The sequence below is a fragment of the Primulina tabacum genome, chromosome 3 (assembly GCF_025594145.1).
Source record: "Primulina tabacum isolate GXHZ01 chromosome 3, ASM2559414v2, whole genome shotgun sequence".
Lineage (NCBI taxonomy): Eukaryota > Viridiplantae > Streptophyta > Magnoliopsida > Lamiales > Gesneriaceae > Primulina > Primulina tabacum.
The window spans coordinates 9444994-9465294 of record NC_134552.1 but is presented as its reverse complement, the minus strand read 5'-3'; the positions used below and the strand labels follow the sequence as shown (position 1 = coordinate 9465294).

Genomic DNA, 20301 nt, shown 5'->3' with positions numbered 1-20301 from the left:
ACATGTGGGGGGGGGGGGGGGAAGTTTTAAAAGGAAAGCATTTAAATAATTTTTTATTTTTATGTATATAAAACGAGGATTTATTTAAATTTAACTCTGAGTAACTATTGATAAAATCTCCCTGGATTTGATCTCCTTTACGGTAACCGAAACTCCGACTCATTCAACGGCGTTATTTCCGGCTTCAGGCCGGCGGTCAATACCTAAAGGTAAATCACCGCGGCACTGATCAATCTCTGCATATGCACCTGTTTGGTGCGCGTTTTTCGATTACCAGATAATTATCTAGCCTTTTTTTCCTTTGAATGGTTGGGTGTTCTTTTTTGTGCAATTGCGTGTTAGTTGAATGTATGTGCATCTTTCTATTGATGTGTTTTGCGTTCCAGTGATTTGATTATCTTATGTTATATTACGATGATGTCGATTATTAGGAATTTGAGGATTGAGTTGATCGTTTTATTCATGTTTGGGTTCGGGCTATTTTATTGAGAGATGTGATACATTATATGTTACCGTTAATTTTTACGCCAAGGAAAAGATTTTTATTTAGACGAGTTGAAAACAAAAATGGAATTGAACATTTGAAATTAAGATGACTGCGTGCATGAAGGATACTAAATATAATAAATGCAAATTAACCTTTGCCCCTGGATTGTACTCAGATAAGTGATGAATTTGAAAACCCTCAATTTGGGAAGACAGAAAGCTTGAACTTAAAGATCAATAAATTAATAATAAAGAGGACGGGCTGAACGGCTTAATCATTGGCATCTGGGTGTCAATATCTTACATATGAAATACTCTTACCTTTTGCAATGCAGATGTCATCTCAACATTTTTTATTGATAAAGAAGATTTTTGTTATTAGATGAGTGACATTAGCTGTTTTTTTCCATATGTTTACCGTCAAATTTTAGCGCAGAGGGACGTCATTAAGTGAGTTCCTTGGAGTTTCGTTCAATGGCAGCTGGAAGTAATGGCCAGCAAAATTTCAGAAAAGCTATGGGAGCTCTTAAGGATTCAACAATGGTTGGAATGGCCAAAGTCAATAGTGTTTATAAGGTGTTGCTTGAGCTGTAAATTCATTTTCTTGATACCGTGGTTTTTCGAAGGGAAAACATAAGATTATGTATTACAGGATCTAGATGTTGCTGTTCTGAAAGCCACAAACCATGTTGAAGCATTGCCAAAGGAGAAGCATGTGAGAAGTGAGGAGATAATTCTTTTTTAGAGCTTTTTGAATTATATTTCCATTTCTTGGATGTATCATTGCTCACAACTCTTGGTTTATCGGTCTCCAGATATTGTGCTTCAGTTTCCTTTTATTTTATTTTCTTGATAAAAAAGTCAGTGATTTATACCTTGGAGTTCAGGCATATGTAAATGCAGATTTCTGTTATTTTTTGTCAGCTATTCTTGGTGCAGTTTCTGGTTCTAGACCTCGAGCAGATGTTGTTTATTGCATAGATGCACTTGCAAGGCGTCTTGGAAAAACACGTACCTGGGCGGTATGCTTCTTGGCCCCCTTCTTATTTTCTTATATTCACTCGTATTTTTGAATTTTAGCCACATGGCACCTTTAGGTTTTTTTGTCACCGAGGAAGCCAAGTAATATCTTACTTAGCCCAAAACTAATGTTCTTATTCTAACACGGGCTAAAAGGTCTAAGTAACTCAAATCAATTTCGTTATTGGAATTGAACACTGTCATTAGCTTATTGGGTAACTTTTTGTTTCCTTTATCAATTTGAACACTTTAGTTAAAATCAGACTGCGAGTGGAGTGCTTGTTTGAACCTTAATAATTCTTAATCTCTGCAGTGCACAGACCAATGCTTTGATTCTCTCTCATCCTCCATCATTGTATTCACTTTTATTGTTTTATGTGTGTTAGATATAGTTGAATCAATTCAAAATATTTATCCTTACTAGATTGTCTACTCGTAAATTGCTGTTTTAATGTATTCTTCAACTTCTGATGAGAAATTTATTCCATTTTTTTCTCAGGTTGCACTAAAAACTTTGATTGTTATACATCGTGCATTGAGGGAGGTTGATCCTTCATTTTGTGAAGAACTAATTAGTTATAACAGTAGCAGAGGTCATATATTAAACTTGTTACATTTCAAGGATGAATCGAGTCCCAGTGGTACATATTTTTCTTTTCCACATGGAAATCATAAATGTTAACAGTTGGGAACTGACTATTTGGGTTTTTCTGATTTTAAGCATGGGACAATTCTACTTGGATCCGTACATATGCTTTGTATCTTGAAGAATGCCTGGAATGTTTTCGTGTTCTCAAATATGATTTCTACAGAGATCACTCGGCAAGTATTTTTTATTCTTTTGACAATTTTATTTTAATTTACTGTCTTTACATTGTTTATCTTAATTTAACTGTAAAACTGAAATCTTTTGAATGATAGTCACTTCATTGCCTTCCTCTTGTTTATGTTTTCTTACCTTCATACACTGCAACATATCTACTTCAAACTGATGCAATTATTTGTTTATGGGTACAGCATATCTATAACATTATTGGAGAATCTCATTGTTCCTTTCTGAATTTAATGTTATTCTCTGTTTCCATAAAGCTTATTCACTATGTAGCATTTCTTTGCTTTCTTTTGTTGTTTTGGGTAGCATTTCTTAACCCACTTTTCCATAAGTTTATGTTACTTATTTTACCTTTACTGTACTCTTGGATTTTACCAAGACAAGGTAACTTCAAGGTAAAAATAGTTTTCTGGCGCTGACTCTGGAATGGATTGACTGAAAATAAATCCTCCAGCAATTGCTGAGTGGTTTGTATACGTCCTTTCCATGTCTCTGAATCATTTATAGCTCACAGGCCAATTGCCAACTGTGGCAGCTATTTGTATTCCTTTTGTATTTAATAGGTCTGAAGGAGTCTAATCTTTATATGAGCTGTAGCTCCCAGCTCATCTCCTTCCCTTTTGGTGGCTTGAGAAGTGTGACTGAATTATATCTTGCCACTTGAAAGTTTGTGCTGACATGGAAGCTACTATGAATTATGGATGAGATTTTTTGATAATATGTTCCACTTCCTTGCTGTGAGCTAAATGTATTTTTAACAGAGAACTAAGAAGTTTGACATTCCTGCTTTGCTCGAGCAATTGCCTGTTTTGCAGCAACTGCTTTTTCGTCTTCTTGCTTGCCAGGTACAGAATTGTCAATTAGTGAGAGTTCTATGATTTATATTATTCTATCAATATTTGTTAAAGTTACTTGCATGCGATTTTTATTATTATTTTTTAAATTGATATTTGTTGATTGCATGCAATTGTGCAGCCAGGTGGAGCAGCTTTGTGTAGTTTCATGATTTAGTATGCCCTTTCAATTGTGAGCATTTATTGATTTATTGTTAAGACTGATCTCCTTGCCATATTTTCGTTCATTGTCATGACTTAAATTGATCTATATGAATTCTTGAATTTCAATATGCTATTTCAGGTTGCAGCTGAAAGTGTGAGGCTTTATGTGGCAATAACAGATGGAGTACTCAATTTGGTTGACAAAGTATGTATTAGTTTTTTTTTTTTGTATTTCCATAAAGGGCAGAAATACATCTCTTTACAAAGAATCGGTGGCATGTATTCGTTACAGTATTTTGAGATGCAACGACATGATGCTGTCAGAGCACTTGAAATTTATCGAAGAGCAGGGGACCAAGTAGGTTTTGTCCCTCTTAGTTTACTGTGCAATCAAACTATGTTTAGCACCATAGTTGTATGCTACTTCAATGCTGGGCACAATACTGCAGGCACAGAGGTTGTCAAACTTTTATGAGATGTGCAGGAGCGTTGATTTTGGGCGAAGACAGAAGTACGTCAAAATTGAGCAGGTATGTGACTTTACTACACGTTGCATGTTTTGTTCTTTCAGATAATCAAATTTAACTCCTTTAACTCCAAATGTTGCTTGAAACACTGCAGCCTCCCCCTTCATTTCTCACAGCCATGGAGGAGTATATAAAGGATGCTCCACAAGCTTTGATGCTTCCCTGGAAAGCAGTATGTAATAGTGCCTGAATTATTCAAAACATTCAAGTACCTTTAATATATATATATATATAAGTTGTCCCACATCGGCTATCCATAGATGGGCCCAAGTCCATAATTTTTATTTGATATCAGAGTTAAAGACCCACTGTTATGTGTTGGACTATCCGTAGTTGGGCCAACACCTGTTAATGTCTCCACGTTCCAGTCGTTTTTTTCTGAGCGTGAAAAAGTGTGTTAGTTGTCCAACATCTGTTGGATAAAGTCCTTGGGAATTCTATACATAGATTTGGACAATCCTTCCCCCTGAGCTAGCTTTTGAAGTTGTGTTAGGTCAAGTCTATAATTTCAACATGGTAACAGAGCCAAGACCCACCGTTATGTGCTAGACTGCCTATAGTTGGGCCACCCGCTAATGTCTCCACGCACCAGTTTTTTATTCATAGGCATGATGTGGTGTGTTAGTTGTAACACATCGGTTGGATAAAGTCCTTGGGAGTTGTATACTTGGACTATCCTCCCCTCTTGAGCTAGCTTTTGGGATTGAGATAGACCCAAGTTCATAATCTTAACATGGTATCAGAGCCAATGTCCACTATTATTTGTTGGACTGCCATAGTTGGGCCACCTATTATTCAGTTGTTCATTCATGAGCGTGAAAACGGTGTGCTAGTTGTCCTATATCGATTGAATAAAGTCCATGGGCGTGAAAAGGGTGTGCTAGTTCTTCCATCTGTCGTGGTCGGCGGTGAGCCAAAGATGAGATTTTCTTTTTCCTTGCCGCATATAAACATTATGACGGACTGGGACCATTGTAAATAATTCTAGCCATTGAGTTTGTGGAGTTTGTGGCACGTGATGGATTGAAATGGAGAGAGATCGGGCATGGTTGGAAGCATCGGAGCCGATGATGGTTTCTTGGACTCCAACGACGAGGCCATATGGTCGTAATTAGTCATGGTGGCTAGGGTTTGTTGCTATGCTCTGATACCATGTAGTTCGGTGAATCAAAATTCTTATTATCATTGAATATACATGAATAAATATATATAAAGAAAACTTAGATTCTTATGTCTACCATTTCTAATATATCTATTCTAAATTTAAAGTTTAACTTAAATATCCTAATTATCTTATCTAAGATATCTAAGATCTTCAACAGTATACATATATATTCACTCTCTCAACCCAATTTAGTGTATAAGTGTGTTGCCCCCTCTATTTTTCAACTATCGTGGACCTAAAAATATGCATAGATAACATCTAACATATAGATTATTTGGTCCTTACATACCTGTGAATCATATTTTAAATGGTTTTTCCTTCACTTATCAGAATGAAGATAATCATATTCAGAAAGTTGTGACTGAGCCGACATCAAATTTGGATGCTGATACTGAAGAGGGATCTCATCCATCTGTAGATTCTATCAAGGACCAAAAAACCTATGCTGAAGCAGCTCCTTTGATTCCCGATCTATTGGTATTAAATTTCTGATTCATAGGATCAATTCAAATGCAGATAGTTTATAGTAATTTACCTTATCAAGTTTCTTGTATTCTTAGAGCTGGGATGAACCATGCCAGGAAGCATCTGAATTGGCTGAACAAGCTTCCCCCAGTGTTTCACTAGGTAGTTATTGTGTTTATGTGTTTCGTCAATACTAATAGTAGTCAGAAAGCATGATGTCATCATTTCATATCATGTGTAGAAGGAGCATCTAATCTCACAAGTAGTTCAGAGTTGTCAAGTGAACCATCTGGTTGGGAGCTTGCACTAGTAACAGAACCACATTCTGACGCAGCTTTAGCTGCACACACAAAGGTAATAATATATTTGCTCCAGTTGCCTACAAGGATATATGAACTATTGCCTATTGTGCTGCAATCTTTTGCTGCACACACTAAGATAATAATATATTTGCTCCAGTTGCCTACAAGGATATATGAACTGATTGCAGCACAATAAGCAATCTTTCTATTTTTATTTTGTCACGCTCTCTTCCCAATTCTGTTGCAGCTTTGCAACTGTGTAATGCATAATATGCATTTGTTGTTCATGATGTCCGAACAATCACAATTACAATAGCTGATTATTTCACATTATATCATGCATCATGTTAGGTTAAGTCAAAGTAATCGGTGCTCAACTCACATCTAGGTTCAAGTCATTACAGAATTTTCATGCCTCATGATTTCTCAAGCACAACTACGTACAGATGGCTACCCTCACATTCACTTTAGATACATCCTCACCATACAAGAATGATTAATCTAAATTGCCAGCTGAATCCATTGTATTACCTTATAAATCATGAACACCTCCCAGAACTCGATGTTGGATGGGGACATTAAATAAAAGTGTACCTTAAATTGGTGCTATAAAGGCTTGCAGCAGTTTAAGCTCCTCTTATAAGTCGTGGTTTTTCTTTCTGTGACAAAGTTTTATACTTTTTAAAATTGAGAACAGTGTGCTTAAGTGCTCTCACCTTGGGTCTAAATGCTAGTTCATCATTACCCACACTGCACCTTGGTGCTTCTCTGGAGAGAACTAGAGATGAAGCAAATGAGTGAATGCTTTTGCGTCTTACACTGAGTTTGGGGCAAACGGTTCTTGTTTCGTGTTCTTCCTGCATTAATTTGATATCTTTTCCATAAAACTTCAAGATACTCCTGATTCTTGTCCAATCCAATGTGAAAAAAAAACAGGTTAATGTGCTGGACAGATCAACACTTGACAGTCTATATGAAATGGCATTGGCTAAAACTAGTCAAAATGAATCTTATCACGTGGGGATGGTCTCTTCAAATCCTTTTGAGTCCAGTTGTTACAATCAAGAGACAACCCTCTACACCACAAGCCAGGCACCACACCCAAGTTTTATGCAGATGCCTCAAATCCCCCAACATCGAGTGACATTCATCCAGCAACAGCAACAGCAACATCATGACTACATGCATGAAATTTCCCAACAGCAAACGCCATTCCAAGAACAGCCACATCAGCAACAAGAGTTATCAACCGATGGACATGATTTTATGAAGATAGCTGAAATCCCACAAGAGCAAGTTGATCCCATAAAACCACATCAGCAGCACGAACAAACATCTGGTCGTGATTCCACAAACCCGTTCACAAATCCTTTCATGGAGCAAGGCTCACTGCCTTGTCCGCCTCCTAGTCAGTCTTGTAACTCAAGCTTGATCTAAAAGTCCATCACATGTTTATGGTTAGTTTCTCAATCGCGCACCTATATGTTTATTTAGCATATATATTGATAAAAGAGTTTTGATACTCTTGCTTCAATTTTTCTTTCTTTGAAAACGTTTAACGTTTCCAGTGATTCAAAATGATATTGACATCCTCCTTTTAAGTTAATTGAGATGTGGTGTTCAAATTGCTAGCACCACAAGCAATTGTGCCAAAGCTATAATCCATTTGTGAAGCATTGAATGTGAAAAATAAAATATTTTGTTATAGATGTGGAGGCGAAAGTTCTACTCCAGAAGCTTCATGTTTTGCTTTTCAATTTCATAGGAATTAGTACTAGATTTTTGGTTCTTTAAATAATGTTTATTAATGGGAAGTTTGGTTTTCATCACATCTACACCATAGTGGATCTACTTTGTTTTAAATACTAATGGCAAATGTTGGATTTTTTTTTTTCCAGTAGTTGTTCAATGATTTAGAAGTTGCTCATAAATTGATATTATTTAAAACAAAATAAACATAGATGGAGAAACAATGAAAGTTCACCAGGCTACCACTAATTTCATTGAAATAATTTATCCATATATCATATGGATCCAAAACAGCACGAAAAGTTCAGCGAACTGTCTTTTAACCTGGGCAAGGACATCGATAAACGCAAAGGCATCGGGGTATGACAGGGCCTCCAGCACGAGTGCAAGCGGCTCTTACATAATAACCTTGGTGTGTTTTGCAACACATCTCTTTATGCAATCGATCCCATCACATATTCCATATCCTTCTGAGCATTGGCATGTTTTCCCCACAACCATCTTGCTCGCTGTATGCTTTGGTTGCTAATCGTTTGTTGAATGGACTATATATAGATATACAAAATGGAAACTGAAGTGAAAGAATTAATTCCATAATTGTTGAGATTTAATTAATTTTTACAAAATAATATAACATACCATGTCGTATATATTGTTAATTTGAATTATTATTAAGCACAATCTCCCCGGTTAGCTAATTTATGGGAACGAGAATTGAGGATAAGGATGCATCAAAGGAGAAAATATTTAGAGGATGTTTGAGAACTATTTAAAGCAGTTTAAAAAGCTATAAAATCTTGTTTTGAAATAAATTGATAAAGTGTTTGAATAAAATAAGAAAAATCAATATTAAAGATGTTGATGCGAAAAGATTTTTTATATGACAATTACAATGACACAATCAAAATAATATAATAGTTATTTTTAACATATTATGTATTAATTATAATAATTAAATTATATTGATAATTAATATCATTATTACTACTAATGAAAAACTAAAATATTTATAATAATATTAATATTATTATAATAAATATAATATTAATCATTTAATTTTGTAAGTAATAAAATAATAATAATTATGTATATTATTGAAACATTTTATATTTATATTGATAATTAATAGCATTATTATTACTAATGAAAAACTAAAATATTTATAATAATATTAATAATATTATAATAAATATAATATTAATCATTTAATTTTGTAAGTAATAACATAATAATAATTATGTATATTATATATATATAAAAATATATATATAAAGATTTATAATAATAAGATGTTACTATTAAGTATAATAATCACTAGCTCCTCTTAATAAGTATTGAGTGTGTGTGCATATATATATATATATATATATATATATATGATATTTTGTGATTATTTTTAATTACTGAATTTTTATAATAATTTTTTATATTAATAATGATATAATCATTTAAAATTCAAAAATTTGGATGAGATTCAAGAAAACATTTTAGTATTTTTAAAAATTTGAGAGACGAATATGATAATGACAAGAAATGTACAAATTTAATGAAATAGATTTTTATAATAAATAATTATTAAAAAAATAATTTAAAACTCAAATACGTTGTCATTTACCGATACCTACCATATTTCCACCCATCTTCAAAAGTTTAAATATTTACGTCATATATAAAAATTACATATTTAATATAGCTCTTTATTATCTCAATAATAATTTTAAACTATAACAAAATAATAAAAAATTATTCCAAAAAAAACAACTACAGAAGTACGCAGCACATGCACGTACGCATTAGTGATAGTAAAACAGGCTTCTTCTATCCTACACGGCACATGGGAATAAATACTCCCTGATATCCATTGGATCGTGGGTCCTGTTTAATGGTTAACATAGAATTTACCCACATAATGAAAATCAAATATTCATACTTCATCTACAATATTTTATTCAACATCAGAAGGTCCAGCCTGTCGCAACAAATTCATATTATTGTTCAAATTAAGTGTCAAAATCAATGGAACTTATTTTCTCTATTTTATAAGAGTGTTCTGTATCAGTAGGAGATTGGTAGTCCTCTCAAGTCTCTCAGCTTGTGTTTCGTCTTCTTGGTTGTATCCTAACAAATCACAATATCTTTCATGATCGATTACAAGTTACAGAGTAAAGGATAAGGGGTAATACAACTTACAATTTGGTCGTCGCTCGTCGGATTTTGTTAGTCATGCCCATCGATGACGAATTAAAAGCTTGACATGAATTTTTTCGATCAAAGGAGTCTCAATGTGTATACCAGCTACCAGAGATTCGAAGGAAGAGTATGACTTATTTTAGTTCTATTTCCACACAGACGGGTGGAATGACAAGGAATCAAGTTCTCAACAAGCTTGAAGAAACCTGAAAGGAAGTGATCATACTTGATTAGAAAACACAGGCAATAATGAGAACAAGTAACATAATATCTAATAATGTTTATTTTGCCAAAAACTGAAAATCTTGAGCAGAATATATAAAAAATAGAGCACCAAATAACGCCAGCTACTGCAGGAATTTGTCTTCTTCTAGATTTGCTTCATTGGTCAGGAGGATTTTAAACAAGCACAACTTTTTCTAAATGCCGCTATCAAATAATAATACAGAACATGCATCAATGAGTTGAAAGAAATGGTTAAACCCTGCAAATATATCTGCTCCGTTACATCCGAGTTAAAGAACAGAAGGGACTGCAGCGAAGAATTAGTGTAATAATACAGAACATGCATCAATGAGTTGAAAGAAATGGTTAAACCCTGCAAATTTATCTGCTCCGTTACATCCGAGTTAACAAGAACAGAAGGGACTGCAGTGAAGAATTAGTGTTACAAAAGATGCAACGGGATGCTAACGTAAAGAACCAATATCAGCAAAACTCCTTCCTAATCTCCATGTTTGACCTGAATAGAGAATCATGAAACAATGTAGTCCCTAAAACCAACGCAACATCCTACAGTTTCTGTTGGTGTACAAGATAATTTCTGATTTAGTTTGTGTCCACAAAACAAATGACATAATCGATAACTTACATCACACTTCTGTTCGACATGAAAATAATAAAAGAATAATTAACGAAGATTATGCAACTACTCTTTTCCTTTTGCATCTTCAGTATAAAAAAAATCTACCTTCACATGGTGTGGCATGATTTTTATGTCAAAGGTGCATGAAGCCATGCTCCAGGTGGATAGAACAGGAAGTTCTCTGGTTTGCTGGTATAAACATCGGCATATTGATGGATATGATATGCGAATGAAGATTCTTGACCTGTGTCAGTCAGAAATGTAGCTCCAAATGACTTATTAAACATGGCTTTCATAATGTTGCGTGTTTTCTGTCTCTCTTCATTCAGCTCCTCAAGAAGAGATGCATATGCTTCATTTTTTCCACTCTTAGCTACCGTAGCATGTAGTTTGCCGAGAAGCTCTTGTATTATATGAAACTTGGCCTGTTGGAGAAGAGGATGCATAGTTGTTACAGAATAATAGAGAGAGAGAAAACTGGAGGAAGTCGAAGATATCCCCATTTGAAAGGGTTACCTGTTCAAAACGATAACTATCCTCATTCTGGATCTTTATTTCACTCTGTAAATAAGTAAAAGAGAAATTATTTACTGTTCACGCATCAAACATGGCCATCAGACAAATACAAGTGAGTATCTTACAAAAGGGATTTTTGCAACCTCATATGAACCTCATAAGAGAGAATTTCAGTTCAGTGCGAAGTTCAGTCACGCCCACAAAGAAAAGTGCATCAGACAAGAATTCAGCACACATTTTTGGGATACATTTGGTGAACATTTATATCATGGGACCTAAAATGGCTCAAGGAGAGTAGTCTACTGGATTCCTAGAATATGAAACTAGCTCAGATGCATAGAGTGTACTTGGCGTTTTTTAATCTAGATTTATTCTCATTAACAAAATATAAGTCTACTTTTCAATCTCTGGCTCATTGAGGTATTGATGACAAAATTTGACAACAGGATGAACATGAAAACCAGTACTACAAAGACATAAAACGTTCAAGGAGTTGACAAATTCAACCACAATGGACAATGAAACAAACTGTTTTGGGGTACATAAACATTCACATCTACTGGCTAGCATACCTCAAAAGGAGTACCACAACCAGGAACAAATAGCAGTACCATGTAATCTTTGAGACTGCAAATTCTAATCATTTTTTTAAAATTTTTGTTGCTCTTAGTTTAGCAGCTGGAAACTACTTTATAGCTGTAATTATATCAATTATAATTATGGTGTTCATTTCTCTTCCTTTAAACGACAACCTCCTACAGACATATAGTTTTCCTATTCATAAGCATCTTTTTAACAAGGGAAAATCCTGCAGAAAATGAAGATAAAATCTCATGCAACTTGGCTCACGTTTCTCAGAGCAGCACCATGAAGCATCGACAATCTAACACATACACACTCCCACATGTACATCATAAAAACATAATTGCTTCAAAGTATGTAACAAGCAAACTTGAAAAGAGGCATACTTCCAATTCATGAATGATGGCAGCTGTACGCCACCCAGATTTTGAAGGCCCTCGTAGGTCGCTGAAGAGGTGATCCCCAAAGTATATCACCTAGATTTCCATAGAAAATTAATAACAAAGAATTCACTTTTTGTAACTTCAAGTTGTTCAATAGTAAAATAAAAAATTATAATAAAACTCTTAACAAGAGCTCATCCAAGTATCATACCTCAGGACCATTCCACTTTGTTATTTGCAAGAAAGTCTTCAGACATCCATGGTAATAAATTTTATTGGGTGAAAAGGCATCTACCTTTGAAAACGCCAAAGTATCTTTCTCCTCATCGTAACAACTACATAGAAGTTCCAGATCAGAAAAAGAGAGACGAAGCAAAAGGAATTTCGTAGGAATGGCTAATATCTACAGGTATATGTGGGAAACCGAAAAATTGTTTTCACCAGTCAGTTTTACACTGATGTTAATATGGTTTCAACATGAAATATATCAATGGAATGGCTTAACAGGTAACACCATTAGACTTGATTTTTTCAGTAATAAAAGTATGTGATGAATTATAGAAGTACTGAAGGGTCGAGAAGAGGACCGAAATGGATGTTCTGATGTGTAGAACTCTGGTTTATTGGCTTTAGCAATCACTACGTCAAATAGTTCCCTCCAAGAGTCCTGGTGCCGCAATGAGTCCTAGTTTTTCAGGAACAAAAGACACCAATTACATTTTTCTAGCATTTTTATTTCTATACATAGATGACAAACGAAATAGGTGGCAAAAAAAATTACATGTATTGTAGCTAAGAACAATGCTCCCAAATATGAAAAGTAGATAAACCTAGCTTGGTAGTGAAAATGAAATAATGCTCTCTACACAATGACGGTGAGATTTCCATTCTGTACAAAGTTCTGAAAAATTGTCCATCACATAAAAAATTTCTGGTCTTATGGTTGAAAGCTTCATCTATTGAACAGCAGAGACGATGCAGACACACCTCTCCAACATATTATCGTAAAATTGCTTCTCATTGAGATAAGCAGCAATCCATAATCTAAGTTTGTTTCAATTAGTTAGTCCAAATACTATAGGCATGCCTACAAGTTTGATAGGATCAGTTGAACACACAGATCGGTGCCCAAGAAAAAGAAAAGATCACATCTGTTGCATATAAATTGACTAAATTGTCTTAATCTACAGTGCGAGAAAAAGGACATGGGATAAGTTGATCCCTAAATATACTTAAGGGTGAAAAGAAAAAGGATAGCTCTGTTTATTATACCATTTGGATGAGATGCGACTTACTGCAACGATTATAGGATTGGAAGGATTGGTAAAACAAAAGGGGTAATACATGATGGATACCCAAAAAATAGGAAGAACAAAAATAACAAACAGAATAGAAACAGTGGGTCTGGCAAAGTAATTATGCATCAAAACTAAAATAAAATTAAACAAAACCAAAAAGAAAGAAAAACAGTGGCAAGAGCATCAACAAAAATAGAAGAGTTCTCCAATCCACCATGAGCATCAAGAAACTCAGATTGTTTGATAAATAAAAATCACTTTTCTCATGCTGAAAAGATAAGAGTGTGCAGCCTCAAATTTTTTTAAAACGATTCTTCAAACTTATCCTGTTATAAGTTTTACTAATAATTTATTAACCAAAAAACTTGAGATGACAGAAAGTAACCAGGAAGACTTATTTCTAGCGACAACCTCGTACAACTAGTCGAACCATAGGATGAACTAACACTTAGTCTCCCACACAAAGAACACTTTACATGCAGGGAACAGATGGACACTTGAAAAAAAATGAGTACAAAAGAAATGTAAAAAAAGGGAAAAAATATCCCCTTCAGTGGAAAAATTTAGTATTCATTTACGTGTTCGGTGTTAGGTCATTGAAGATCATCTCAATGGTCATAGAGCCAAAATTTCAACGGGTTATCAAATTCATTTGCGAAAAGGTTCAGACAAGTAAAAACACGAAATCAAACAGAAAATATTATGGAGCGAGAATAAATGAACTCTGATTGTTTATAATGCACCAAAATACCCACCATCAAAAATTTCAACCCGATAAAAAAATTAAAACTAGTTCTTTTACCATTACTGCATCTACTATTAAACATTAGAAAAGTGAAAATCAAGGAGTGAATTGATTGTTTCTACTTTATTGGAATCCTACGGTCTACTGATATAACAATTACCTCCAACATAAATCGCATCCCTCCGTCCACAAAGTAATACGGAGAGTTTGTCAACAAGAAAAGCTTCTTCCCTTTATCTCTAAGCATTCTTAGAAAGCGTAGCAGTTGACCCTGGAATTGTCACAGAGCGGCCAATAATCTGAGCAAACAATTGCACTATCTTCCTTGATAATAAGAATTTTTTTTCGCAAACACTAATAAGAAGATAGCAAATATGATTAACAAGATTAATAAAACATACATTCTTTACGAGGTACTTATTTGGATCAGAAAGAATTCCTCTATGGACTAACCCACTTTGATGTACATGCTGAATTGCTTGATTCACATCTTGATAGACATATGCAGAGTCAAATTCCAGCTTAGCATTGACAAAATGTTGTACGATATCAGCAATAAGACATGACTGCAACACAACAAAACCAGATCGTTCACACAAATGAGCCTGATTCGACAATGAAATTGCCCTTCCGAAAGGTTAAAAGTTCCAACAGGTTCACAAGTTGCCATAATTAAAGCATCACTCATATAATAATTATTTACACAGGAGTAGTACTAATTGTTTAACATTGACCTTTTGAAGCTTCTATTTGTTCGACAAAATCCTGAATATTATTATTACTAAATCTACATCATCCCACTGCTAAATTCCCTAGGGTTTAAGATCAACAGAGAAATAGACCAACCATGCCGAATTAATGTTAAACCAGGAAAAGTAGTAAAGTACATCAACAAATACACAAACATTGAGGATTGAAAGTAAAAGAGACAAAACTATCATGAAAAATCAGCCTTGTCGGCTAAGCAAATAGCTGCTTCTGGCATCACCTCGTAGCATTTAATCAATACGCATTAGCCCAAAATGTGCTGAAAACATATTTTTCACTAATTTCAGTATCAACATAAACCTCAATATCTAAGAAACTGTTGATATCAATTGCCTAAGTAGCATACAGAGCTCATAATGAACTGCAGGCTCTGACTTGTAAAAACTTGTCAGCCAATGAAAACAACAATTCTCTTGCAAATCGTACTATACACGATGTAGAGAGTATTCATCATAAAACTAAGATCAAACTATCCATGAGAATCATGCGCTCAGTAATTATGACTACCTAAATACTTGACAAATTGAATTCATAGATTTTTCATCAGTCAAATGAAATGTATATATTACATGTGCCTTTATCCATTCTACTTGAACACCGCGGAGAGGCAAACAAAAATTATTTTATGACATGATTTAAGTTTTTACATGAATAAGCTTTCCATCTAGATAATTCTAAACAATCTGCTCATAAACAAATGAGTGACTTGCCATTCCTTTCTCCAATCTCCGCAAGACCTGCTTTTTTTTATGTGTACAGAAATCAAGCACTGCATCCAGTTCAATTCAAGTTAAGAGTTACCAACATCCTCAAATGTAGACATGTTTGTTCTCAGTCCCCATAATCCTCAGTCATACGCCACCAACTGTCTAGAGAAGAACACTCAAAGAAACCAACCAGAAGTCATGGATGAAGCTAAAATAATGGTTTTGGGTTTCGACTCATGACGAATTGATCTCTATACAATTTATGGGTGTGATTAGGCAATGTTTTTTAAAGACTACTCATTCAAGATATTAATGATGGGTGAAAATGGGAGCAAATACATGATGTCCAAAAATAATAAAACAAAAATGATAAAGTTAAATGCCTGCATGCAAGTATGAATACCATAAAGTACTCATATTAGAGAATAATAAAAGGCCATCAAGGGCGGTTTAACCTCCTTCAACAGAAATCTCAAACAAAATAAACTAAAAAGAAGAACATCCAAAATATTTCGGAAACATATATTTTTGAATGTCAGCAACCTTTTAACACAATAATTTGAGAAGAGATCGATCTAAATTTTAAAACATAAAGAACATTCCTAAAAATGATGAACTTCAAAACAAAGTAGAACTTGTAGATCAACTGCATAATCAGTTTTTAAAAGAAAATGGAATCATAAAACACAAAGCTATAAAGCTACTACGTAAAAGAATTGACTAATAAACAACCTCACTGAAGCAAAAGAAATCCATCAAACCCACAAGTCCTCGAGCCTGAACACGGCCTATGTGTCTTGTGCCATACAAGTCATTAATTTCTGATCGGCTCAACTGCAATACACAGAGAGTTTATATCATTTTATTTGTCAATTCACTTAAAAGCTCCATTTTGTGCCATACAAGTCATTAATTTCTGATCGGCTCAACTGCAATACACAGAGAGTTCATATCATTTTATTTGTCAATTCACTTAAAAGCTTCATTTCGCTTGAGATATTCAAACAGTGTAGGCTCACTAGGTAGCATGTTCACATCATCCTTTTTTATGAAGCGGGATTAAACTGATAGAACCTCCTGTACATTTTAAAGGTCTTTGGTTTGTTTAAGTCCTAAGGAAATCAAGAAGCATAGTATTCATGAAAGGTGCAGAAAATTGAAGATCAATAGAAGCTTTAAATGTCATAAACCATAGAGAACACAAAAGACTGGGGTCTCAATAAAAACTGAATCCTTCTCCTGTAGGTTCAAATTTCAGTGATCAGAATTTGAGGAAAAGTTATAGATCAGATAAGCACGTCATTCAGGATAAACTAACCAGAAATTTCAGCCTGTCAAGTATTTCATGATACTTGAAATCCAAAGAATTCAATGCAGCGGATTTTTTTACCACTAATTAACATGTCTGATTCAGTCTACACATTTCATGAACAATTTACAATATGACAACTACGATGAATAGATGTCAACCTAGAAAGTAGCTGGAAAATGGTATAGATCAATAGGCGATCTTCTATGTGAAGATCAAAATCAAAGATATTAGGGGAAGAGAAAAAAAGTAATGATCCAGGGATGCAACTGCCTGTCAGCATATGCTCTCATGTGAGATAGACACTAAATAAGGAAATATCACTACTCTATACCTTGCGCCTTCCAAAATAGCACCCATCAGGCTCAATTGATCCAAAGAAATCAAGCTTCATGAGGCATCCTTTCAACTTGTCATAGTACAACCCTCTTATTGGAAATGAAGGATCGTATTTGAACTCCAAGCAACTATCAGGATATCTAAACTGAAACAACCCACAGAGAGCCAAGAGCACTAGTTGCTTCCAACAAATAAAGCACGCAAGTGGACTTAATTGGTACATGTATCATGTGCTAAAAGAAAAACAATAACAAACCTCATTAACTAAATACTGTTTGGCAAGATCGTATATTAGAGTTTGTAAATTGGCAGAGTAGTGGGCCAATGTGTAGTCATAGTCAAACCCGTATACTTTGATATCATTCAACCTCAAGTTTTTATTTACATATATGCCTGAAAATTTCAAAACCAAAGTAGCATCATTTCAGAGATTAATGTGAATGCACTATCCCACCAACAGGATTTTTCAATACTTGAGCAGAGTAATGCTCCTGACCTTTAGGATCCACTCGGGGCATTTCCTTCAATGCATCAGGTATTTGAAGAAATCTCTCTCTTGCAGCTTCAAATTCCTGCCTAATGTTGACAATTTCATCCTCCAAAATCTGCTTTCCCTCCTGTTCTTCCAATTTCTGCACTCCTGGCTGTGAGGTGACAATTGAGCTGAATTTCCCCTTAAAGGCTTCTCCGACCGCTATGAATAGCCCACGCAGAATTCATTTATAAATAGGACGCACATTATTTGTCGGATAAAACGTTATCCTTTTTCAAACACAAAATACAGTCAAAAGGCAATACAATAGTGGGAATTCAACTAAGAACTCGATGATTCAGCACATACAAACACATAATGAATGAGAAAAAAGAAACCTTTCAAAAATCCAGAACGACAAAGATTCGAGCTCTGCAGTATAAGAAAAGAAAAAAGACTGTAAGAAACCGATACCCACCAAACTCCATCTACATCCAAACGCAGCGTATTTGAAATTGCAGTGAACCCGCTTACCACTCAATGCCCTCAATTCATGTAAATAAAACATTCACAATTATGAAAACAATCCCAAAAAAAATTGCATCTTTGAATAGATGGAGAAATTACCTGAAGAGAACAAAATGAAAAGAGCCTTCTGCGAGAATAGGCCATCAAAGGAATTATACTTTTTTCGCTTTTGATCGCATTGTGACAATTCCACGCGAAAAAATGCGATCTTTCGGTGCTGTATTTTACTCCAGTATCGTAATAGGAGGTTTGAATATATATTTTTTAACCTTTGACATTATTATTATTTATCTATTTATATTATTAAAAGTGTAAAATCTTAATTTATCGATTTATCTCAAATTTGTTATTATTTATCTATTTTTTTTTAACATTTTAATAATCATATTTTTTTTTCTATCATATTCAATTTCTTCCATCTAAATAAATGCTTTTAACGAAGATTTTGTTTCGAGTTCTTTATCTTCTTTTTTTTTTAATTATTATTATATAATCTTATAACAAAAAAAGTGTATAAACCCATAAAAATATTTTCTAACGTGCTTTAGTCAAATTGAATTTCACCAGTTCAGACAATTGGATGATAATTTAACATGATTAGATCAAGCACCGGAACTATCAAATTAGTAGGTGTTTTTTATTCAATGAATTTGACATTTACATCAGAAAAGTAAACAATAAATAAACATAATAAATACGGGGGAAGTTAATCGAAAAATCTCACTCAATGATACATTGTATCTTCTTGTCTGTGTGTGTCATGAGTAACAAAGTGCCAGTAATACTAAAAACATATCAGTTGCAAACGTACGTGATAAATTGATTCTTCGCCTCCTTCGTGAAAATTACAACAGGTCAGGGTACCGAAACAAATGCAACTCATAATTTTTCGGGTTAAAATGTTAGTGTTGCTTTCTTCTCCTTGATGCTACCACAGCTTTGCCGCCTAAGTCAATTTGGAACTTTCCTGCAGAAAGATTGGTAGTGTGGAGAAATGGATCATAATCCGGCAGAGTTGAGGTAGTATCATGTACATGCAACTGAACTTGAAAAATCGTTCAAACATATTAAAAAAGATATCATTCTCTGCCACTGCCAGTATATATGCATTGCCCGAATTTTATAAACACTGCATATTATCCCATATGCGACAACAGAACAGTAATAACAGGGAAATCCATTATAAAGTCGGTGAACGATGAATAAAGTCTGAAAGTGATCATAAACAAGGTTTGTTGATTTTGTAACAAATTACTTTTATGTTATATGCAAGGGAAGGGGCATGTAAACAATTGCCTGAGTTGATGGTTAATACAGCTTACCTGCAGTAGACTCGAAAAATTCTTCCAAATCTTTCCCTTGCTCTGCACAGACAACACAATTGAAGCCTATGAGTAAAAAATAACATGCGTTAATTGATATGAAGCAATCATGGCAATTATCCTCGCTTCGTACAGTCCTTCGGATACAAATTGAATTCTACTCCGCCTAGTATACAAGGAGGAAGTGATCCAATAATGATCGGATGCCCCCTAGCAGAGGAAAGGTTTTTTCTTCTTTTTGTTTTTTACATTTCTTCCCACAAGCACGTCTTTACATTTTTTGGTTATGGCAGGTGATAAACAATAAATAGGAGCGCTAGAACCCAAGCAATAACGCTAATTAAATGATAATTACCTCTTCACATTCGTTATTTAAAAATGATTTCCCAAAAGCATAGGTACTGTTGAATCAATTTATTTATATGGGCTTATATGTGAATAATTATGTATTGTGGGTTGTCTATTAAGTTAAGCCCAAAATAAAGTGATCAATTAATGTTTCGGGTTATTGGGCTTTAATGTATCTAATGGGCTGTGGGCCTTTAATGTGTAGAGACATAAGTGTAATTTCTGTTTTTATGATGGGCTAAAACAGAAATATCAGAAGATATTGATAAACATTATCTATAAATATGGGTCATGGTCCCCAGATCTCGCGTTGTCACTTTCACTATTCTCTCCCCCATTAAGAAAATAGTTCTGAAGAGAAACTAAAGGATTCTCTCAAAGAAAG

The 20301-nt window shown here is 34.3% G+C and overlaps 2 pseudogenes; one reads left to right on the top strand and one right to left on the bottom strand.

Moving 5' to 3' along the window:
• The first annotated feature begins 111 nt into the window (after nt 1-111).
• LOC142540038 (putative clathrin assembly protein At5g35200) lies at nt 112-7608 on the top strand (annotated as a pseudogene).
• A 1846-nt stretch (nt 7609-9454) lies between these two features.
• Nucleotides 9455-18489, bottom strand: LOC142540039 (uncharacterized; annotated as a pseudogene).
• Between the last annotated feature and the right edge of the window lie 1812 nt (nt 18490-20301).